Genomic DNA, 25,362 nt, shown 5'->3' with positions numbered 1-25,362 from the left:
TGATGGTGGGAGGGGCAAGAAATGGGCATGAATCATGAGGGGCAGAAATGTGAAATGATGGGGGGAGGGGCAAGAAATGGGCATGAATCATGAGGGGCAGAAATGTGAAATGATGGGGGGGCAAGAAATGGACATGAATTATGAGGGGCAGAAATGTGAAATGATGGGGGGGCAAGAAATGGACATGAATCATGAGGGGCAGAAATGTGAAATGATGGGGGGAGGGGCAAGAAATGGACATGAATCATGAGGGGCAGAAATGTGAAATGACGGGGGGAGGGGCAAAAAATGGACATGAATCATGAGGGGCAGAAATGTGAAATGATGGGGGGAGGGGCAAGAAATGGACATGAATCATGAGGGGCAGAAATGTTAAATGATGGGGGGGCAAGAAATGGACATGAATCATGAGGGGCAGAAATGTGAAATGATGGGGGGGCAAGAAATGGACATGAATCATGAGGGGCAGAAATGGGAAATGATGGGGGGGCAAGAAATGGACATGAATCATGAGGGGCAGAAATGTGAAATGATGGGGGGGCAAGAAATGGACATGAATCATGAGGGGCAGAAATGGGAAATGATGGGGGGGGGCAAGAAATGGATATGATTATGAATCATGAGGGGCAGAAATGTGAAATGATGGTGGGGTGCCAAAATGTAGATTCACTTGTGTTGACAAAAATCCTTGCACCAGCCCTGCCCAAAGCACATTGTAAAGGTAGTGGTTGTCAGATTATTAGTGTAGGAATTCAAGGTGCGTCAGAATTGAATATTAGATGTCACCCAAGGAGCAGACTCAGGGGGTCCCTTTTCAGGAGGGGGCACTCATATTCCTGGTAGCTGTGCTCTCCGCTTCTTGATGATTCCCCCATCACTAGTGGTTCCTTGGAACCGAACCCGAGTTCGGGAAATGTTTTTTTACAGTATAAATCAATTTCTGAAGTTATTACCCAAAGTCTCACAAGACTTCGCGAAGTAATAACTTCGTCTCATCGGAGCCAATACATTCTAATCCTGTACAGAGCGCTCGCTCCGTACAGTATTGAAAAGAAGTTTTATGCGAATCGACTTCGGATGTTTCCTCCAAAGTCGATTCGCTCATCCCTACCTGTCACAGAAGGCAGAACCTGAGGGGATATGACAGGGACATGACACCAGATATATTCCTGTCTGCTCGCGGTATAATCAGACATTGCAGCTCTGCCGCCATATACACCCTGCCTGCGGTCCGCAGCCCCTGAATATCATATCTTATCTCTGTCAGTGTGCAGACAAAATGCAATAAATAAAAATGAGGCGTCTGAAATGAGCTGTGAAATAAAGAAGAGGCTGAGAGGCGGAATATTGTGCTGAGGCACCAGAAGCGCCCTCCGATTTCTCTGCGGCGAGGAATTCTAAGTGAGGAGGGACCGAAACAGAGCCAGGGTCAGCGGAAAGGGACAAGTATATGGGGCTGTGTATGGCGGAGTATTAAAAGAGATTTCTATTTGGGCAAATGTGAGACACGAGGTATGCAGTGCCTCCGTCATAACTCTCACATGGGTTAGTATAAAGGACCAGTCTAGTGTTATATTATGTAGTTACACAGTTACAGATAGTGCGGATGAAAAAAGACACAAGTCTATCATGTTCAACCAAGAGATGGGGGGGGTGACGTTTAGGAAAAGGGGGACGAGACCCAGACACACCCTACACATTTACAGAAACATTAATGTTAATTAATTCTTAGAATTCATCTAAGCCTTTTTAAAACTGTCCACTGTGACGGCTGTGACCACGTCCGGAGGTGACTGCTTCACAGTTTTTTATTATAAATAATCCTTGAAACTTCTGGAGACTGAACTTTTTCTTCTCCAGTCGGAGGCAGTGCGCCCTTGTCTTTTAGGGGCATTTTACATGGAACAGGTTTTCGCCGTATTTTTTGTATGGCCCATTTATATATTTTTATAGGTTAATCATGTCCCCCCTTAGACGTCTCTTCTAAAGACTAAATAAATGTAATTCCTTTAATCTTTCTTTATAACTAAGACCCTCCAGGCCCCTTATCAGTTTAGTCGCTCTCCTCTGTACTCTCTCCATCTCCAGGGCGTCCTTTCTATTGACTGGTGCCCAGGACTGAACTGCATATTCCAGATGAGGCCGCACCAACGCTTTGTAAAGTGGTAATATTACATCCCTGCCCCGCGAGTCCTGCCTCGTTTAATGCTGTCTAGGTTTCTACTCACCTCACTACATCCACAATCGCCCCTCTGTCCAGGCTTCTACTCACCTCACTATATCCACAGCCGCCCCTCTGTCCAGGCTTCTACTCACCTCACTATATCCTCAGCCGCCCCTCTGTCCAGGCTACTACTCACCTCACTACATCCACAATCGCCCCTCTGTCCAGGCTTCTACTCACCTCACTATATCCTCAGCCGCCCCTCTGTCCAGGCTACTACTTACCTCACTATATCCACAGCTGCCCCTCTGTCCAGGCTACTACTTACCTCACTATATCCACAGCCGCCCCTCTGTCCAGGCTTCTACTCACCTCACTATATCCTCAGCCGCCTCTCTGTCCAGGCTTCTACTCACTTCACTATATCCACAGCCGCCCCTCTGTCCAGGCTTCTACTCACCTCACTACATCCACAGCCGCCCCTCTGTCCAGGCTTCTACTCACCTCACTATATCCACAGCCGCCCCTTTGTTCAGGCTTCTACTAACCTCACTACATCCACAGCCGCCCCTCTGTCCAGGCTACTACTCACCTCACTACATCCACAGCCGTCCCTCTGTCCAGGCTTCTACATACCTCACTGTATCCACAACCGCCCCTCTGTCCAGGCTTCTACTAACCTCACTACATCCACAGCCACCCTTCTGTCCAGGCTTCTACTCACCTCACTATATCCACAGCCGCCCCTCTGTCTAGGCTACTACTCACCTCACTTCATCCACAGCTGTCCTCTGTCCAGGCTTCTACTCACCTCACTATATCTTCAGCCGCCCCTCTGTCCAGGCTTCTACTCACCTCACTATATCTTCATCCGCCCCTCTGTCCAGGCTTCTACTCAAGTCCTCCTAAAAACAGATCAGCTTCCTCTGACAACTTCTGTCCTTGGTAAACCTGTTCTGGCTGTCCCTAATATTATTTATGTCCATGTACTTCTGTATATAGTCCCTTAAGAGGCCTTCAAACATTTTTCCCACAATTGAAGTTAGGGTTACTGGTCTATATTTACCTAGAGCCATTTTTGAATATGGGCACCACATTTGCTTTGTGCCAGTTGCTAAAGAATCTCTCAAAATTACGAACAGGGGCACAATAATAACTGAAGTGAGTTCTTCAAAAAATTCTTGGGTATGATCTGTCTGGACCAGGAACCTTGTTCAGATTTACTTTATGTACTTATCTTGCACCACATTTAGTTAATTTAGTATATTACTGGATTTACTAATTCCACTGACACCCCCTACATTAGCTCCTCAGCACTGGCACCCCCTACATCAGCTCCTCAGCACTGGCACCCCCTACATCAGCTCCTCAGCACTGGCACCACCTACATCAGCTCCTCAGCACTGGCACCCCCTACATCAGCTCCTCAGCACTGGCACCACCTACATCAGCTCCTCAGCACTGGCACCACCTACACATCTCCTCAGCACTGGCACCACCTACATCAGCTCCTCAGCACTGGCACCCCCTACATCAGCTCCTCAGCACTGGCACCACCTACATCAGCTCCTCAGCACTGGCACCACCTACATCAGCTCCTCAGCACTGGCACCACCTACATCAGCTCCTCAGCACTGGCACCCCCTACATCAGCTCCTCAGCACTGGCACCCCCTACATCAGCTCCTCAGCACTGGCACCACCTACATCAGCTCCTCAGCACTGGCACCACCTACATCAGCTCCTCAGCATTGGCGCCACCCACATCATCTCCTCAGTGCTGGAACCACCTACATCTTCCTCACAGCACTGGCACCAGCTATATCAGCTTCTCAGCACTGGCACCCTGTACATCAACTCCTCATTTTAGACATTCATACTTGTTATGTAAAGTAATACGTTTTACAGTATAATGACCCAAGGTAGATGTACAGCTCTCCAATGTATTATCTGTACTGTTATGTGACAATAGATACTTCCAGTCTATGCCCTGAAAATGCTGCCCTCAACCTGAGGAAATTTGTCCTTTTTAAAATTCAGTGATTTTCCCTCCTAGCCAGAGTTTGTTTTTTATAGTTCAGTAGGAATGTAATTATATTGTGGTCACTATTACCTTGTGTTTCAGGAACAGTAACATTTCCAACACGCTCTCCATCATTAGAAATTACCAGATCCAACAGAGCATCAACTCTAGTGTGGTCTTCTACACATTGGCCCATAAAGTGGTCCTGCAGCAAGTTGAGGAATCTTCTCCCCTTTGAAGTTGAAGCTGAACCATGACCTCAGTCAATGTCTGGAAAGTTAAAATCTCCAATTATGACCACTGTATCCGCCTGTGCAGCCGCTCTATTTGATTATACAGCTGAACTTCTATCTCCTCTGTGATGTTAGGCGGTCTATAGATTACGCATTTGTTCTTTTTTGTAATTTCACCCAAAATATTTCAACATCTTCACCATCTTCACTCACAATTGCCTCTTTAACACTCGCCTTCATATCACTCCTTACATATAGGCACACAACACCACGCTTTCCATTGACCCTGTGTTTCCTAAAGAGTGTCAAACTCTGAAGATTAACATCCCAGTCATGTGAAGAGTCCAGACATGTCTCAGACACACCAACTACATCTACTGTATGTGTTCCTTTATTACCATAGACTCCAGCTATCCCATTTTGCACGCTAGACTTCAGGCATTTGGGATTATTTAATTATTAGTTATTATTTATTTTCCACATTCAGTTCCCAGAAATCATTTGTAACAGGTTCATGTTACCAGCAGCTCTGTTTTTCATGGGTGTATAGTAATCCCTAGTCAACTCCCTACTTTCCTCACTAACGCAAATCCCTACTGTATCCTCCTATATCCATCCAGCCTTCTAATCCTTCTTTCCCCAAGCGCAGAGTTCCCCTCCCTATTAAGGTGCAGCTTATGCCTGCTGTAGAAACAGAGAAATCAGCCTAGTTCTTCATGGGATGACTAGTGTTGAGGAAAGTTTAGAAAAATTTGATTCGGCTGCTTTACCAAATTTCACACAGAAATTTGCTTTGTGACTAATAACTTGAAATAGTGGGCACAATTTTTCCTGAAATTTGGAACAATGTCCACTTTGGATACTTCTATTTGCTCAACCCCATTTGTAACCATTCCATCCAGTCTAGATGGACTCCAGACTGGTACATTTTACCGGGACTGATACGATGTGCCAAACTATCAGGGTAGGAGAGAGATTTGAGCCTCTATTCACATCTGTTTCATTGTTTCAACAAAAAACCACCACATAACAGACCCCAGCGGCCAACAATGGAGTCTGTCGGGTTCCGTCATGGTGTCCGCCATTTTGCTAGAAGAAAAAGCATCAGTTTTACCATAAATTGTGTCAGAATCTGCGAAGCACATGTAAACTCAGCCTAAAAGAATCGCTTGGAGGTCGGATACAACTGCAGCAAACCAGCTGTGAGAAGCAGTGTCAGGATGAGTGTTCCACTTCTCAAATAATGACTTCACTTTCACTGATGCCAAGCGGAGAGCTTGAAGAACTCAGAAAATTAAGGCTAAGATATATTAGAAAGTTGGCAGAACTTACCACGATTGTTTGCAAAACTCCCACTCTGCAACCTCTCGGTCTTGACCTATCCACATGGGATATTTTGAGAGGAGTGATGTCATCAGTTATAACAGTAGGGTTGTGATGTCACAGCATCTTCTGTCATCACATTTACCAGTAAAGTGCATTTCATCCCTGAATCTTATTGCTTCCCTGCAGCCTCCGAACATTGTGTTTCAAGAACTATCACCCTAATTAGTCAGACGAAAAAACAGCCTTCTCTGCATTAACGTTTCAGCACGGACTCCTCCATCGAGTGACACAATGTAACAAACCGTTACATTATGTATCTAGAGGTAAAAATAGTAACACTAATAGTGAGCAAAATCAAAGCGACTTAAAGAAGCTCCAAGAGGGGAGCTGAGGATGGCGAGCCTCCACCTGAGGAGCACTTTCTCTGTCTTTCAAGGACGTGTCATCTGCTATTAATTACATTGACGGAATGGAGGCTGCAGGATGGCGGTGTGCAAACCTGGTGATTACTTTAAGATTGCCTGCTGCTCTGGTGGGAGGGCAGCCATTGTCATCTGAGCCGTCGCACTCCACAAGTTAATAAGGCAGCGCTCTCTATTTCATATTAATCAGGCAGAAGGTCAGGAATATTGCTCCCCCAGCGCCGGTCCCTCCGCCCTGACCTCCAGCCCCCGTCTTGTTCAGGTTTATTCACTTATTTTTGCATCATAGCGCAGCGATGACAGACGGCGACCCCATCCGGCAGAGTACTATGTGTTTGTTAATAGGATCTTGTCTCAGGTTCAACTTGATTTTCTTGTTTTGCTGCTCCTGGCCCATTTTTAATTGGGGAACTGAAGCAGATGAAAAAGAGCGACCTGCGGAGACGTTCACTTCACTCACTCGTAGTTTACAGTTAACAATGGTTAAATAAATTCCTAGGACTCAGGGCGAGTAGGGAGGTGAGCTTCAGACTTGGGGCGAGCAGGGAGGTGAGCACAGCACTTGGGGCGAGCAGGGAGGTGAGCTCCAGACTCGGGGTGAGCAGGGAGGTGAGCTCCGGACTTGGGGTGAGCAGAAGGTGAGTGCAGTACTCGGGGCAAGCAGGGAGGTGAGCTTCAGACTCGGGGCGAGCAGGGAGGTGAGCACCAGACTCGGGGCGAGCAGGGAGGTGAGCGCAGTACTCGTGGCGAGCAGGGAGGTGAGCGCAGTACTCGGGGCGAGCAGGGAGGTGAGTGCCAGACGCGGGGCGAGCAGGGAGGTGAGCGCAGTACTCGGGGCGAGCAGGGAGGTGAGCGCAGTACTCGGGGCGAGCAGGGAGGTGAGCACCAGACTTGGGGCGAGCAGGGAGGTGAGCGCAGTACTCGGGGCGAGCAGGGAGGTGAGCGCAGTACTCGGGGCGAACAGGGAGGTGAGCGCAGTACTCGCGGCGAGCAGGGAGGTGAGCGCAGTACTTGGGGCGAGCAGGGAGGTGAGCACCAGACGCGGGGCGAGCAGGGAGGTGAGCGCAGTACTCGGGGCGAGCAGGGAGGTAAGCGCCAGACGCGGGGCGAGCAGGGAGATGAGCGCCAAACTTGGGGTGAGCAGGGAGGTGAGCGCAGTACTCGGGACAAGCAGGGAGGTGAGGCAGGAGGCATGCAGTGCCTTATAATATTTGGAAGGTCGTACATGTCTACATCACTCTGGTATGAACATTAGGGCGCATTCACACGACCGCAGTGTGTTCTGCAATTTGCGGACCGCACATGGCCGCAGCTATAATGAAAAATGCCTAATCTTGTCAGCAATTGCAGACAAGAATAGCACTTGCTCTATCTTTTTTGCTGGGCAACGGCACGCGGTCTGCTGTCCACATCTTTTGCGGCCCCATTGAAATGAATAGGTCCGCACCTGTTCTGTCTGAATGAGCCCTTATACTGCCGGGGTGGTGTGCTGGCTGTTCCAAATGTCTGCACAGTTGTAGGCTTCCCATAGATTGGCTATAGAAGCCATTGGCTATAGCATACACGCCTGTGAGTCTGTATGAATCAGAACTCGGCTGCATGTAGAGCTGTGAACACGGTGTCTACACTTACCTTAGCTTGAATTTGGCTCAGGTAAGATAATATACCCTGTTTATATATGTCTGTGTTCAGGTGTATACATGTGGGTATACAATATACGTATGTGGGCCTAGATATATATGTAGGTGTATGTACTGCACGCATACTGTACCTATACTGTACTTACGGTATGTGTGCAGTGGTGACAGTGGACACATCTGTATCCGTGTGCCGCCTTCTAGTCATGGCTTTGCATCGCTCCACCCTTCCAGCGCATTTCTCCTTCCTTCTATTTCTCCTTCCTTCTATTTCTCCTTCCTTCTATTTCTCCGTGCTGCATAAATATTTCCACCTTTAAAAAAAAAATTAAAATGAAATTTTCTAGAATTGAAAACAGCAGCCGAGGAATAAAGACAAATAATTACCGAAATATTAAAACTGTTAGGAAAATGGAATTTGCTGTTCAATTTGCTCTTTGCTTAATGAGGAAATATGAGTTCAGCACAAGTCGCTAATTACGTACAGATGTAGCGCCGCTTCCCCGCACCGAGCCATTGTGATTCAAGGTTTATGCTAATTACAGCCGGGGAAGTCGTCTGCCATCTTTGTCTGAGCCATTCATTTTAATCCAATGTTTTCTCAGGTAATGACAAGGAAAATGGAAAATGAGAAATATTCGTTAGACAAACAATTAATCAGACTTATTATTACAGCGGGATCAGAGCGCCGGAGTCGTCGTGTTGTCACACCATTACCCGCAGCTTACGAACCGTCTGATGGAACGATGAGGACGCCGCCGCGGTCTCTGTCTCCAGGGATGGGGTGCAGCAATATTGTGGATGCGTCACGGCACACGGCGGTGTTATTGTGGGACATGAAACAAATGGGAGATGACAAATTCAGCTCTGCTACATCTGTACGTGCTGTATCACGCAAAGACACACAAACTGTATAAATCTATACACATACAATATATACAGGATTCAGGGAAGAAGCATCACCTACATTAACATACACTGTTCATCCTGAGCAGCCTGCTTCATAAATATCACAAAAGTAGTTTCACATGTGCAACCTGCAATCCTGATGTCAGTGCCATATAGTGTGGGTTCATGTGTGGTAAAGTATTAGATCAAATGTGCCTAGGTCTTTGCATAGGAATAATGCAGAAACAGACTAGGTGACAACCAGAAATCTGCTTAGCCCTGTGTATCCTGCTGTTGTCGCTGTTTTCCTTCCTTCCGGTTTTCTGTAGATGAATTAAGAATGTTACCAACCAGATTTATCGCAAATTTTTTAATTGCTGATTTCCGCAATCAAGAAAATAATGACTGGAGATAACAAATTCGCAAATTCGCGAATATTCGCCCAAATATTCTCGAAATATCGCAAATTCGAATATTGCCCCTGCCGCTTATCACTACTTCTGATATACATGTCTGTGATCTGGTCACACCTTTCAATGTGGTGCACGAGCAAAGCATTAAAGGGGTTGTGTCACAAAACATATTCTACATTTTTCAAAAAGCACCTGGATTTGAATACTTTTGTAATTGCATGTAATAAAAAATGTTGTATAGTCACCAACTTCTTCAATAAAATATATCTGTATAGCGCCACCTGCTGTCTGCTCTTTGTCTTATTTTTTGTCCGTCTCACTGAGCTGATCCAACTGCCATATGTTCTGTGAGAAGCTGTGGCAGCTACAGGGAGAGAGCTGCAGCAGAAAGGGCACGTCCCCTGAGCTGCAGCAGAAAGGACACGTCCCCTGAGCTGCAACAGAAAGGACACGTCCCCTGAGCTGCAGCAGAAAGGACACGTTCCCTGAGCTGCTAGGTTGAAGATAATCTTTTAGAGCTATTGGAGCAGTGAATATTTATTTATTCATTTTATGCACTTATATAGCGCTACTATATTCTGCAGCTCTTTACAGACATTTACATCGGGCGGTCCCCAATGGGGCTCACAATCTATGTTCCCTATCAGTAAATATTTGGAGTGTGGGAGAAAACCCACACAAATACAGATAGAACATACAAACTCCATGCAGATGTTGTCCCTGGTCGGATTCGAACCTAGGACCCCAGAGCTGCAAGGCACCAGTGCTAACCACTGAGCCACGACTAACGACTGAGCCACCACTAACCACAGAGCCATCACTAACCACTGAGCCACCACTAACGACTGAGCCATCACTAACCACTGAGCCACCACTAACCACTGAGCCACCACTAACGACTGAGCCACCACTAACCACTGAGCCACCACTAATGACTGAGCCACCACTAACCACAGAGCCATCACTAACCACTGAGCCACGACTAACGACTGAGCCACCACTAACCACAGAGCCATCACTAACCACTGAGCCACCACTAACGACTGAGCCACCACTAACCACAGAGCCATCACTAACCACTGAGCCACCACTAACGACTGAGCCACCACTAACCACTGAGCCACCACTAATGACTGAGCCACCACTAACCACTGAGCCACCACTAACCACTGAGCCACCACTAACCACAGATCCATCACTAACCACTGAGCCACGACTAACCACTGAGCCACCACTAACCACAGAGCCATCACTAACCACTGAGCCACCACTAACCACAGAGCCATCACTAACCACTGAGCCACCACTAACCACTGAGCCATCACTAACCACTGAGCCACCACTAACCACTGAGACACCACTAATGACTGAGCCACCACTAACCACTGAGCCACCACTAACCACTGAGCCACCACTAACCACAGATCCATCACTAACCACTGAGCCACGACTAACCACTGAGCCACCACTAACCACAGAGCCATCACTAACCACTGAGCCACCACTAACCACAGAGCCATCACTAACCACTGAGCCACCACTAACCACTGAGCCATCACTAACCACTGAGCCACCACTAACCACTGAGACACCACTAACCACAGAGCCACCACTAACCACTGAGCCACTACTAACCACTATGCCACCACTATCCACAGAGCCACCACTAACCACAGAGCCATCACTAACCACAGAGCCATCACTAACCACTGAGCCACCACTAACCACTGAGCCACCACTAACCACTGAGCCACCGTGCTGCCCATCTCTGGATCCATGCGAGGCACAGGGCGGGTTGTAGATTTATGAGAAAGGTATTGTCAGATATTGTATGGCATAACCCCTTCAAGGGGGCAGTCACCCTTTGAAATCAAACCTCATCTTTCGTGACGTTTTTCAAAATGTTTGTAGTAATTACAGAAAATAATCTGAATTGACCACAAGAAGTGAATGAGGTCATGTGGCTACCGGAGCTACGGATGCAGTGATTTTATTAAAGGGGTTCTCTGGGCTTTTATTAGTGATTACCTATCCCCAGGATAGGTCATCAATATCAGATCGGCGGGGGTCCGATCAGCTGGTTGAAGAGACAGCGCGCGCTGTGTGCCCATGCAGTCTCCCGTCTCTCGTTTCCCGTTCACCTGTGCTGTTTATTGCAAAGTAGCAGCGAGCAGGAAGAGAGAAGGGAGGCGGCACTGCGCGCGCTGTCTCTTCAAACAGCTGATCGGCGGGGGTGCCGGGTGGTGGACCCCTGCCGATCTGATATTGATGAACTATCCTGAGGATAGCTCCAGTAATAGTAAATGCCCGGAGAACCCCTTTAAGATGGCGGATAGAAGGTTGATTATTATTATTATTATTAGTGAGATTTTGGGGTGATGGGAATTAGTTAATTTGTCTGCTAGAGTTTCCCTTTAGGCAGGCATCCTCAAACTGCGGCCCTCCAGCTGTTGTAAAGCTACAACTCCCACAATGCCCTGCTGTAGGCTGGTACCTGTAGGCTGTTCGGGCATGCTGGGAGTTGTAGTTTTGCAACAGCTGGAGGGATGCAGTTTGAGGATGCCTGCCTTTCAGAATGGCCCTGCTATTGTAACAAAATACCGTAGTTGGTGTAGCCCTAAGTAATGCCGATTTGGCACCTGCTTAGTCTGTTATCTGTCCCCACATATGGCCCTCATATCATGTGTATCACCTATACTGACACCACATGACCGTCTTTTTTACTGGTGGAAAAAAACGGTAAATTAAAATTTTAGGAAAAGATAAAGAAGAAAAGATGTATCAGCAATAAGTGGATACATTGTATGTAATGAATTCATCTGATGTCCACAAGGAGCGGCTCAGCGTATCATCGCCTCGCTCCCGAGTCTCCAGGTTACCACCTTTTTTAAAAAATTCTGAGCTTTTAATGATCAAACTCTTATTAAAATGGAAATTTGGCAGAAGGAGCCCAAAGAAGCAGAAGGGAAGGAGGAAGCGGAGCAGATTTCTCATATAAACATTTCCCTTTTGGAAAGAAGATGATATTTCCTGAATCCTTTGTGGCCGCAAACATCTGATCAATTCTAAATGAGTTCAGTATTTCATAAGATGCTTTCTCCGTGGAAGATGGTGAAATGTGGCGGCTGCCTCGATGCTGGGGCTTATTATAGGAGGGATGGAGTCCGATAAGAGGAGACCCCCATGGTCAGCATCAGTGAATGCAGCATCCAGCAGCCCAGGGTCTGTGGAGAGCGGGGGGCTTCAGCTGAGGCGACCGCCAGACCCTCAATCTACTGGACCGGAGGAAAGCGCTGTACTACCTCTATAAGGCTCTGCTTTCCTCGGACATGCAATGTCAGCACAGGGGAAACCAGGGGAAACCAGCCCAAGGGATCGTCTGTATTTAGGTGTTGGGAAAAAAAATGTAAGGGGATATCCAATAATCAATGTAAAACATAAAAATAAGAATATCGTACATGGCAATCTCTTTCTGACAAAGCTAGAACCAGCCCCGTGCCTCACGTGCATCCAGACATCTCCCTGTTCATTGCTCTAGTTGCTACAATTTTTTCAGACTGGCACCTCAGGGGCGTGTCCTTTCTGCTGCAGCCTAGGAGGCGTGTCCTTTCTGTAGCAGCTGTATTCCTGTAACTCTCAGATTTTAATAGTGTCAATTATTGCACAAGGTTTTACACTTTCATGTCAATCAAGCTCATTCACTATATGATATATCCTGCAACTTTCTAATATATACATTGTTTCAAATCTTCATTAATTTTTACATCTCTGCTTGTTGTCAGTGAATCCAATCACGTCCATCATGTACATCTAGAGGATCAAGTCCACATGTGCCCCAGAGGAGCCCTATTCCTCTGCTGGACATAAGTCGGCCATGCTTTCTTCTTCTTCTTCTAATCAGCGGAGATCTTGAAGTCGTTGATAAATGAAGGCACAAATTCTATTGGAAAGCTGTAGATTTTTCATTATACAATGAGTAAGCGCGGCTAATGTAAAGCATTTATCACAATGCACAGACAATCCCACCACAAAGAGTTAGATAACAAACTCAGCTCTGCTAGTTCTGTATTTTTATTGGAAGAGATATTAGTGCCCATTAATATCCATTCGGGAAGCTGTTGGTCTCCACGACAAGAGCCCAAATGTGATCTCAACCCATAGAATTCTGTTCTGTTCACACTGCAAAATATGCAATGTAATTTGGCGCATTTTCATTGTTTAAAATGGGAAATATGTCCCATACATCATACGAGAGTGTTTTTTTTTATGGCGCGTTAAAATTTGGCTTGTTACTTCTTGGAACCTTCGTAGAATTCCAATCACTATTTGGTTCCATTTATGCAGCTGAAAACATTGCTGAAAAAAGGAATACAAATAAAAAATCTAAATATGTCCGGAAGGTCTGTGATTCCCTCGCAGGTGATTAGTATAAAACGTAACGTTTACTATATTCAATTACAAAGGCGCGGTATATAATTGGTACCCAATCCAAAGTAAAGCACCGAGTGATTATTCTTCTCATCTGAGCCCAAATTTAAAAAAATGGAGCGGCCTTAGCACTTCTAGTCGGTACACACTGCAGTAGTAATGCAGGGTCCATACAATAAGCAGGGGGCACAGTGCGGGTCGTCTTTCTGGGTGACAAGGTATTTGCCCCTACGCTTTCCCTACTTGGCTTTCCATCCAGCCAAGCAGAGCACGCGCCCCGATAACGGGCGACCCCGCCGGACAATCCCTCGCTGGTCTAGAGACCCTGGTTTATACCCTGACCCAGGTGGTACCTGTCCTGTTGTCAAGAGAGCAGTTGTTAGGGTCCCAGCATTCAAAAAAACTACGTTCCTGCGCATTTCAAAAGAGCTGTGGCGCCCAATTTCAACAGGGGACTCGTGTTGGGTGCGACCCTAAATGCTGCGTATGGCAGCGATAGCATTCAGAGTTGCGCCATAGCTCCGTATATAGAATCCTATTTCTTCATGACCGATGTCCATCTGCAGCTTGGAAGAAGATGTAGGGCTCATGCACACAACCGTGTTTTTTGTCCGCGTCCGATCCGCATCTTTTGCTGGTACGATGCGTACTCATTATGGGGTCGCAAAATAATGTGGACGGCACACCGTGTACTGTCCACACTGGTATGCCTGGTCCGCGGCCCCACAAAGAGTATAGAACATGGACTGTTCTATAGATGGTAGGTCGTTCTGTTCCGCAAAATGTATTCGTGTTTTTTGCGGATCCGCACTTTGCGGACCACAAGAATGGCTATGGCCGTGTGCACGAGCTCCACTCAATGAGACGCTATGAAGCAGCTCAGTTTCCGTCCGCAGAAACTGCCTACATGACACATAATTATATTTTTACTGCAATGTATGCAAAATCCAGCTTTATTTCTCGTCTTCAAGCTCCCTTCCATAGGACAAGTTGCCTAGCAACCACTTGTCTTTGTGCCTGGGTGGCTACATTATCTTTAGTGTTGAGGGAATCAAAGTGGACTTCGATCTGAATTTCCCGGAAATTTTGATTTGCCGTGAAGCCAAAATTCCGCGTGCTTCGTAGTAATGAATCGATTTTCTATGAGATGGGGTTAAAAAAAATGTATATACTAACCTCACCCGAGATTTCGCGCTGGATCTTCAATCAAGATGGAGGCAGCGAGCTCTTCACGATCAAATGGATGTTACACAGATTTATGTTAGTAGTTTATCCTACCAGATCCTACAAGACAAAGGATAAGAACAGGGGCGGACTGGGAACTCAAAGTGGCCCTGGAAAAAATACTAAAAGTGGCCCCGTTTTGTAGTCAGGTCCAAACTGATAGAAGGCAGGGTCCGTAATACCATATTGCGGCACATTATACCGCCCCAACAGAGCCAAATACCACAGTCCATCACTAAATACTGGCCGGCCCCCTGGGCATCGGCCCACCGGGAAATTTCCCTGTAAGATCCATGGCCAGTCCGCCCCTGGATAAGAAGGTGCAGTAGCCAGAGGAGGACTGGTGGGAAGTGGATCGTGGGTGGGGGTGTCAGTTTGGAATTGGGAATTTGGAATAGTCCAGCACCTGAATCTTTTCCTTGGGGAAGAAGAAAGTTTAAAAGAGACGTTTGTGTGATGAACCAAGACAAGGATTAGTCCAAATATGATCTAACTATAGAAAAAACCTAAAAAAAAAACTTAAGAAATTGCTAACAGAAATAATCCAAATTAAGGCCGTTCCTGCCAGCAGTGCAAAAAATTGGGGAACCTCGTCTGGACAGGGTTCAGTGGCTTAAAAATCCCATGAGAGAAGGATCCAGAAGATCATTGGTATTACAATGTCAGAAGATACCACATGAACAGGGGACGCTGCGCTATTAAATCTGCAGTTAGAAAATTGTAAGATTGGAAAATTCTATTTATAGACTTATTTAATCAAAGTCTCTCATCCCAAGAGGCGGGAAGGAGGACGCATTCGAGTGAGGTGAGGAGCCTTAAAACTTGAACAATTCGGTCTAAATCTGATAAATAAATGAAAAAAATGTCAAATTTTCCAAAATAAATGCATCAGAAAATTAGGGTCACATAAGGTGTGACCCCACAGACCCCGCAGCACATTACAGGAAGGCAGCAGACATCCGCGTTCTTTGAAGAGAGCTGTTTTGATTGCCGGTTTTCAATATGGCACCAAGAGCCCCTCCCTTCCCCAAAGATCGCAGCTTCCACAGGTTTATAGTACAGTGAGACCCCCAAATATTTGACCATAAGATGTCAAAAAGGAAATCCCTAACTGCTTTCTGTTTCTACATTTTAACCCCTTAATGCGCCTTATTATGGCACCATAAAGTAAGTGCTGCATGGGGGTGCCATGGGGCAGGTACATGGATATCCAATCACTGCTTAGCCCCTCCTGGGAGGAACTTCAAACCTTACCTGTTTAACCCACAGTCAATAGTGACCGAGGTGGGCAAAGTACTGGGTACTGGGTCATCTACATATACTTAGCTACATACAGCAAAAAAATAAAATACTTCTCTTCAATTTGGCAGTGTTCTTACTGTCTTTTCAAAAAAATTGGTGAAACTTGTGGAGAGGCGTGTGGCTTCCACAGGCAGAGAAATTTATGCCAGAAATTGATATAAATTACAGCCCAAATCTACGTCAGCCCTTAGCTTTGCTTTTCTAGCGCTAGAATATGCTCCAAACTGATTAAGAGGCACAAACTGCTGGTGTATGGAATGGTACTCATTTAATAAGCTCCAAAACATGCAAACAGAAGCTTTGCAATAGATCACGAGGGGGAAGTTTTGAAGTCAGTTTTTCATGATTTTTAGAGTCAGTTTTTCATGATTTTTGGAGTCAGTTTTTTATGAGCCTGCCTTACCTTAGTTTGCAGCAAACTTATCAAACACTGCAGGTTGTTTGATAAATTTGGCACATTTTTAAACCTAACCCCGTTTGTCCTGTTTGTCTAAAGATGTTAGCTCCAGTCTTTGTGCACCGTCCCCTACTGGAGTAAGATTGTGGCAATTTTTGCAACTTTGCAAGGCACAATTGATAAATCTGGTGAGCAAAGAGGGGCATCTGCTCAAGTGTTTCACCCCCCTCTGAACATCTCCTATGAACAGGAGCAGTAAAATATCATAAAGAAGCAACCACAAAGTGCAATATTGTAATATTATATTCACCACGAGCTGTGGACTAGTCCCATAAAACGTGCCGCCTGGCCCAGTGCAGTACACTCTCGAGGGAGCTGTGGATATATATATGCAATTTCTGAATGCTATTCCTAATTATGTTATTACTCTCAAATATTTCTATCTGCCTATTGTTTGCTGAATTTTTCCAGAGACTCAAAGCACCTAACAAATGTCCGCAATTTTGCAGTAAATCCACCTGCCTTAGCTACAAGCAAAATCGTAAATGGAAGTGATATCGGTCCTAGAATGACTCCTTCAGGGCGTCAGCCCAAGCTTCGGTGGTGTGTGGAGCAGCCAAATCATTCTCCATTCTAAAATAATATAGAAAACCTACAAAAGTAAGGAATCATTACAGGCAGAGGTGCATTAATTACATCTAGAAGAGCGCAGGATGCAACAGACGAGAGGTATCCCGAGAAGGATGAAATGTTCTGGTGCCTAAGACAACGCCGAGGATTCACGGGAAGGTTGCGTTCTACGACATCTGTATTGTCTCATAATTTCCCCAATGTCCTGATGAGATCCTCTGCTTCACAACATTGTAAAACTTTGTATCCAAGGTTCAGCAGATTTATTGCGTCGTTACAAAACATGGAAAGAGATACATTTAAAGGGAAACAATAACCTGTTACTGGAAGCCGGGGAACTTTAAAACCACCTTCAGTCAAGTCAATTACTATTTCCTCATATAGCACCAACATCTTCTGCAGTGCTGTACAGAGGTTGTCATCACTCTCATTTGTCTTTGCTTCCCCTGGGGCTCAAAATCAAAATGAACTTGTCTGTATGTTTTTGGATGGAAACCCGTGCAGGCATGAGGAGAACATACACACTCCATGTAGATGTTGCACTTAGTTGAATTCAAACCTAAAACCCCAGTGCTGCAAGGCATCAGTGCTAACCACTGAGCCACCATGCTGCCTCCATAAATATCTAATAGGTGGAGTCCAACATCAGGAACCCCCATCTATCTGGAGAACAGGGGTCTCTTTACCTCCTCTTCTGCAAGGTGAGGTGACATGAAGAATGAATGGGGAAGGTAAATCTATGGCAGTTAGGGCTTTAGTAGAGAAGTAGTGTTACCGTTAAAGATGGGAAGATATGAGTCGGGGGTTCCAGTGCCATCCATTTTCAACACTAATTGGTTCTGACTTCCATGGTCACAAAGCCATCGTACTTATTTCTTATCTCAGGAACCAGAGAAGTAAATTTATGCCCCAATGCAAGTTCTGTTTTATGTGTCTCAGTCATGGACCTGGCAGCGAGGTTCATAATATCTGGACTGCAAGATCCTTCTCTTTGCTTTGAGTCGATAAGGGCGTTCCAATCGTCTCAGAAGAGTAGGGCAACACATCAAGTACACATGTCACAAATGTTAACTCGACACAAGCATAACATACTGAATACATAGTTGCAGAAAACTTTAACTTGACTTTTCAGTGGCTTTTGTTGTGTTAACGGTTAAGTAAAAATTTGCTGCATGAGTGCGTTTAGGGTGTTAGAGGGGTGTTCAGATTATTGCTAGTTACAGTATCCCATATCCACAGGATAGAAGATAACTGATAGATCTTCTGGCACCCCGCCTGATCATGGGAATGGGGGGCTGGAGCGGCTGGTCGAGCATCTATTCATTCTCTATGGGACCGCTGAAGATAGCCGATAGCGCTTGGCTATTTCTGGCGGGGGTAGTCAAGCCCCCACTGATCTAATAATTATCCTCTATCCTGTGGGCCTAATTAGAATATCCCTTTAAATGTCAAGTTAATGTTTGTTACATCTGTAATATTAAGAGGTTAAAGGGGTTGGCCACTTTGTTATATTTAGAGATTACTTACAGGTTTTTGGTCCTTGCTTCTGTTATCTGGAGTGTATTTCCACAATAGTTGCTGCCCTGCTGTTTTTGGATGGGGCTGCTGTTCCTGTATACAGCACACTGCGTCTGCGCAGTAGCAAATGTTCATGCCTCTAGCGTCATGTCCTCTCCTCTGCCTACAGGCTGGAGCATGCACACAGGCATTTTCTGCTCAAGTGAGAGTGCGCATGCTCCAGCCTATAGTCAGCAGCGAGGATGGAACACTAGAGGCATGAAACTTGGCTACTGTGTAGACGCAGCGCTCAGGACGTGGAGTGTGCATAGCAGAACACACAAGGGGAGCATGCACAGCCAGCAGGACAGGGTTTGGCATTGGACCCATTTTGAATGATATCATTCAGAGAGAGGCCAGCACTGCAAAAACAATAGTGATGAGCAGCAGGGGCAATATTCGATTTTGCGAATATATAGGCGAATATTCATCATATATTTAAGAATTCGCAAATTCGCTATCTTCGTTCACTTTTTTTTTCATTACGAAAATCGCAATGGAAAATTTGCTTAATGCGCATGCGCAAAAGGGGCGTGGCCTAACAACTGTTTTTGAACTACCCAAAGTTTGAGGTGATTGGAAAAGATGGTCGGAAGCAATTTTCGCGACAGTGAGGAAGAACTCCTGATCACTGTAAGTAATCTGACATTACACCAGTGCATTTGATTACATGTCACATGCATGTCAGACCAATCGCTTTATATGCATATAGAGTGTTATAAAATATTCACGAGTGAGAAAATCACCACTTATGATGCGAATGTTTGTTTTTTTCGCAATACATACAACTTCACATTTTATCAGGTCTGAGTAGATATTACTGATTGGTGCACTAAGTATTGTTGTGACATCACAGCACTATGTCTGTAGCATGTATGTATGGGCAGCAGAGAAATATCTCTCACATGCACATTGCACATCCATTTTCCTGCCGCACACTATATACCCCCCCCACACACACACACTATATACCGCGCACACACAGTCTATAGATTAGAGATTGTGTCCTGTTTCTCCGGACTCAGGAGAAGCTTTCTTTGTCAGTCCGCCAGTATTTGCTGGTTCATTTAGAGTTACCCAGGGTGCACCACGGGAAGGCGAACCAGCTGTACACCCCATACCGTACCGTCACTTCACTAGACAGGTACATCTCTGCTCAGCCGGCCAATATCCGATTGCTCAGACCCCACACACATATAATCGCAATACAATCTGATCTTATAATGGTAACATTATATTTAATATTTCCCCTTCGAAGACAAAATACTTTTTGATGTTTTGCTGAAGACATTATTTACAATACTTGTATTAAAAAAAATTGGGATTATATGCTTGCATCTTTATCCTGCAGCGCATGTTGGTGCCGGGCTACGACCGGACCCGGGTCTACGCTGAGAAGCAGAAGATTGTGAGGGAGATCCGTTATGAACTTTGGAGAAAGTTCAACGGCAGGCACCCGAGGATGGCCGTATTAAAAAAGTGGTCCGATTTGAAGAGGATAAACTCTGAGCGGATCAGAGAGATCTGTGACAGAATATGCCCAGGTACAATGCTTACATTACTTTTGTATCTCTCTCCAACACTCTGTAATGTATATATACAGTTCTGAAAATAAGTATTTCATCCCTTTACAAATGATTACTTATTAACTGGTGTGACATGTAGGAAATCAGTCGGTTACATCTCTACCTCGCCATGAGTATATATTTTTTTATACACATAGCGAGGTACAGGTGTATGATGTAACTGGCTGATTTTGTGCATTTTACACACACAGAAATATATATATACTGTACTGTGTGTATATACATAAACTGCAATCATCATTCTGTATTCCAGTAAAAGGCCCCGTCCATCATTACATTAGATACATCCCCCACTTAACTCCTTAACACCCGATGACGTACATGTACGTCAGATCTGGACGTGACTTAAAGCCCAGTGACGTAAATGTACTGCAGGAGCTGCGCCCGCCCGATTGGGGGCAGGTGTCCGGCAGTCACTAATAGATGGACCCCTGCTGTATGTGCCGGCATTGGTGAAATCACCGATGCCGGCGTATTAACCCCTGCACGGCCGCGGTCAGCGCTGACCGCGGCATGTGTGAGCTTCAGACATGTGCAAGGTGACATGTGCATTGTAAAGGGCATCAGACCTCCAAAAGTTGAAGTCCCAGAGGGGGACATAAAATAAACTGAAAAAAAAGTTGAAAAATTTAGGTTTAAAAAAAATAAAATTACATTTTCAAGAAAAAAAAGCGTCCTTTTCTCGAAATAAAGTTAGATAAAAAGAAAAAGTAGACATATTATGTATCACCGTGTCCGTATCGACTGGCTCTATAAAAATATCACATGACCTAACCCCTCAGGTAAAAAACTGTGACAAAAAAAGCCATTTTTAAAAAAATGAAATTTTGTGACTGAATTTTTCCACTGTCATGAAATACAAAATGTGACAAGAAAACAATCTCAGAAGGCCTGGATAAGTAAAAGCGTTGTTAAGTTACTACCACATAAAGTGACACATGTTAGATTTGCTAAAAATGGCCCGGGCAGAAAGGAGAAAAATGGCCCGGTCATTAAGGGGTGAATTTGCATTTGTTATGAGTTCTGAGTTGTTTGTCTAAATTCTGAACATTGTGTGATTACAGGGGTTCCAGTTCCCTCTGTACGGCGCAGGCCTTCTACAGAGGATATGGAGGTGTTTGAGGTCTCGGCAGAGGAGGAGGAGGAGGGAGAGCATGCTGGACCCTCCCAGCATGTAGATGCTCTACCACCACCTGATGTGGGTGAAATGGTGAAGGTGGAGGCCGAAGAGGCTGGTCCCTCTCAGCAGCCACATTCCCCCCCCAGCTTCTGATGAGGAAGAAGAGGAGGAAGAGGAGGTTGTCACCAGCCCCCGCCAGGACGGTAAATATATGCACACAGCAATATAATTCTGTACCCATAACATGTAGAGAAACAAAGGGCCAACAATGAGGGGAAAACACACACTATAGTAATAGAAAACAACAACACTGGACACTAACTCTGTAATCTACATAAAAACCATTAACTAACCAACTAAATAACATTATACTCTACATAACTATCATAAACTAACCAACTAAATACAATAATACTCTACTGAACTAGCACTAACTAACCAACTAAATAACATTATACTATACTATACTGAACTATCACTAACTAACCAACTATATAATCATCATAAATATCATTAACTAACGAATTGTAATGTAAATCGTCAGTGCTTTAACAAATACTCCACACAATGCACTAATTGCCTCTCAATCTTAATTGAAAGTAATAAAAAAAATTTTTAATCCTAACAGTACTCAGTAAATAAATAAATAAATATATGCAGCTACAGTAGGACGACCAAAGGGCAGTGCTGGAGATCAGAGCCCAGCAAAAGAAAATACGGGAGCAGCAAAGGAGGTTACAGCAGCAGAGGCATCTGGATAAGAAGGTGCATCAGCTGGAGGAGCTGCACGGTGAGGGGATCCAGGAGTTTCTGGACCTCCATAATCAACAAAAAAAGTTGCCTTAAAGGCATATTTGTTCCTCAACATTGTTAATAAATGTTTCTTTACGTTCTAACGTATGCTTTTGTTTTTTGATATTGTTATGTTTTTGATTAATTTTAACCTATAAGGTTGCAGGAAGGCCCCTTTAGTCCTGGGGCAAACTCATCTGGATCAGGACAGACAGCAGCAGCAGGTAAAGTTAACGGTGGAGTAAACGGCCTATACAAAACTCAGCAGGATCAGGATAGACAGAAGCAGCAGCAGGTACATTGTAACGGTGTAGTATAAGGGCTACCCATAGTTCGACCACACTCATCAGGACAGACAGCAGCAGGTAAATGGTAATGGTTTAGTATAAGGCCTACACATAGCTCCACAACACTCATCAGGACAGACAGCAGCAGGTAAATGGTAATGGTGTAGTATAAGGCCTACACATAGCTCCACCACACTCATCAGGACAGACAACAGCAGGTAATTGTAATGGTGTAGTAATAAGGCCTACACATAGCTGGGCCAAACTCAGTCAGAACAGACAGGAGCCGGTTCTTTGTTTGTATCAGGAATATGTTACCAAGAATGGGCCCCCGCCAGACCGGGGCAACCCTAAAAATAAACTTATACACCTCTAACAGCAGCATGTTCTTTGTTGGCAGCAGGAATGTGTTCCCATGCATACAAATTGCAATATATTCCTTTGACAATTTTTATTTTAAAGGATTATTAACATTGTAAAGCCAACAAGAAATATTTTTTTTTTATATATATGTTGGTAAGGCTGATTTGTCAGCCTGCATTTGTGGGAGGGGCAGAGGCCCTTCATATACGAGCCACAGCTTCACTCACAGGCGTGCGTTCTCAGGTGCAGTGGGGGGGCGTGTTTTCATCCCTGCCCCAAGCAGTTCACACCAACGCTGAAGTGTGCTCGACTCGTAAGTATGCATGGGCCACGGTGCCCTGAGCCAGCCAAAGTTTCTTATGGTAAGCGCAACTCGGGCTCAAGGACAACCACCGCTCTGGGTTTGTTTCTCGCTGGGCTTGCAGATCGGGTGGGGCTCCCGCAGCTCTCAAGCACACGGATCATTCTGATCTCCCTTCCCGCCTTGTGCTTTCCTTACCTGCACCCGCGACCACGCCATCAGCTTCCTTGCACGTGCGGCACACTCACGGTCTCGCACGGTGTGGCTGTTTCGTCTGTCTGTTAGTTTGCCACCCTGGTCTCTCGTTCACCGCTTTTAGTGTCGCAGTTACGGGGTGTCTGCCTCCAGCGTTCTCTACCCTACCGGCTATGCTCCCTTGGATCCGTCTGTCTGGCACTCAGCTGCCATGTTGTACCAGCATTGCCAGGAGGAATAATGGAGGGATAGCAACAGTTCTGTTAAAGCATAGCTATTTTACTGGAGAGCGGTTCTGTTACAAAAAAATAAATAAAAATAGCGGTCTGTGGTGCTTGGGTGAGCTGTTTTTTGTGTTACTGTTGCATTCATGCCTCGGTTCGTATTCACTCAGCTTGGTCTCCTTGCCTTTGCTAGCCAAAACAGTGAGTTCCTACTAGGTATAAGGAAGTTTTACTATTCACTTTGTATGTTTTGGTGAAGGGTCATGATTAGCTAAATTAAATTTGTCTTCTTCTTTCCGCTTCTGGATTTTAGTTTTCACAGAAAAAAAAAGGGGGAAAACAGGTAACACGGCGTAGGGCGTGGTGACGTCACGTCGTAGGGCCCATGACGCGCGGCGCTGCTACGAAGTGCTTGATTTGTTGCCCCGAGTCGGTCATGCACCGGACACCGATGCGTCACGGCTTTTCCCTGGATTTCCCTATCTCTTACAGGAGCAGTTCGCATTTCCCACCCCGTACCTCTTTCCTGGCAGACGCCGCCGTTCTCCAGGCAGCCGCTCCCTCCTCTCCACCACCACTCCGCCACCGCCAAGGCCACTCCTCCGAGAGTCGAGGCCAATCCCACTCCTGCTCCAGTCACAGCCGCTCCTGCTCCAGACCCGACACTCTCGCTCTAGAACCCGCCGTTCCAGATCCCCCGCTCCCCGTTCCCGCATTAACGGTACTCAGGCCGGCGCCGCTTCCCTGGTGGCCCTCGCCGGTACGAGGGCTGCAGGAGCAACCAGCTTCAGGGCTCCCCCAGTTACCGCTCTAGTCCAGCCAGTGACCATAATCCTCTGGCCAGCAGAAATGACAGGTACTTTAGTCTGCAGTCGGTCTCAAGTTGGAGCAGGCGCTAGGACTCAATAACATTGTTTTGCCACTGCCGGAGGCAGCAGTCTGGCATTCCGTGAATGTGAGTACAGTCGCCTTAAAAAAAAAAAAAATGAATAAAATAAAATAAAAATTTAATTTTTTTTTTTTTTTTTTACACTCTGGGTTTCTGGCGAGGGTCGTCTTCTTTCCCCTAACGGTTGATCAGTTCTCATCACTTGGTAGATTCATCCAGCTCATGTTTTCAAATTATCAATGTTGCCGCCTGTCACGTTGTTAGGCTCACGATCATCACACCGTCCAATGTCTCTTACCCGGTTGTTTATTCAGGTTTACGTTTATCGATCATTAATGTCTGTCACCTGTTTACGTCTTTCAGGCTGCGTTCATTGGTCATTGATATCTGCAGTCTGTTTACTCTATTCAGGCATACGTTTATTATTTAATGTCCGTTGCCTGTTTACGTTATTCAGGCTTACATTTATTAATTACTAATGTCTGTTGCCTGTTTGCATTATTTAGGCTTACGTTCACTAACTTCTAATGTCTGTTGCCTATTTACATTATTCAGGCTTACGTTAATTGATTACCGTTGCCTGTTTACGTTATTCAGGCTTACATTTACTAACTACCAAACGTCCACGTTTATTATTCAATGTCTGTCGCCGGTTTACGTTATTCTGGCCTACGGTATCAATCATCATGTCTGTTGCCTGTCACGTTTCAGGCTCACGTTCATTAATCAGTATTGTTCTGTCGCCTGTCTATTTTATTCAGGCCAATTCAGGCCCACATTGATTGATATCTGTCGCCTGTTTACGTTATTCAGGCTTACGTTTACTAACTACCAATGTCTGTTGCCTGTTTACGTTATTCAGGCCTACGTTCATCGATCACTGATATCTGTCGCCTGTTTACGTTATTCAGGCTTACGTTTACTAACTTCCAATGTCTGTCGCCTGTTTATGTTATTCTGGC

Source organism: Bufo bufo, chromosome 7 (assembly GCF_905171765.1).
Source record: "Bufo bufo chromosome 7, aBufBuf1.1, whole genome shotgun sequence".
Taxonomy (NCBI): domain Eukaryota; kingdom Metazoa; phylum Chordata; class Amphibia; order Anura; family Bufonidae; genus Bufo; species Bufo bufo.
Note: the sequence above shows the minus strand (reverse complement) of the source record.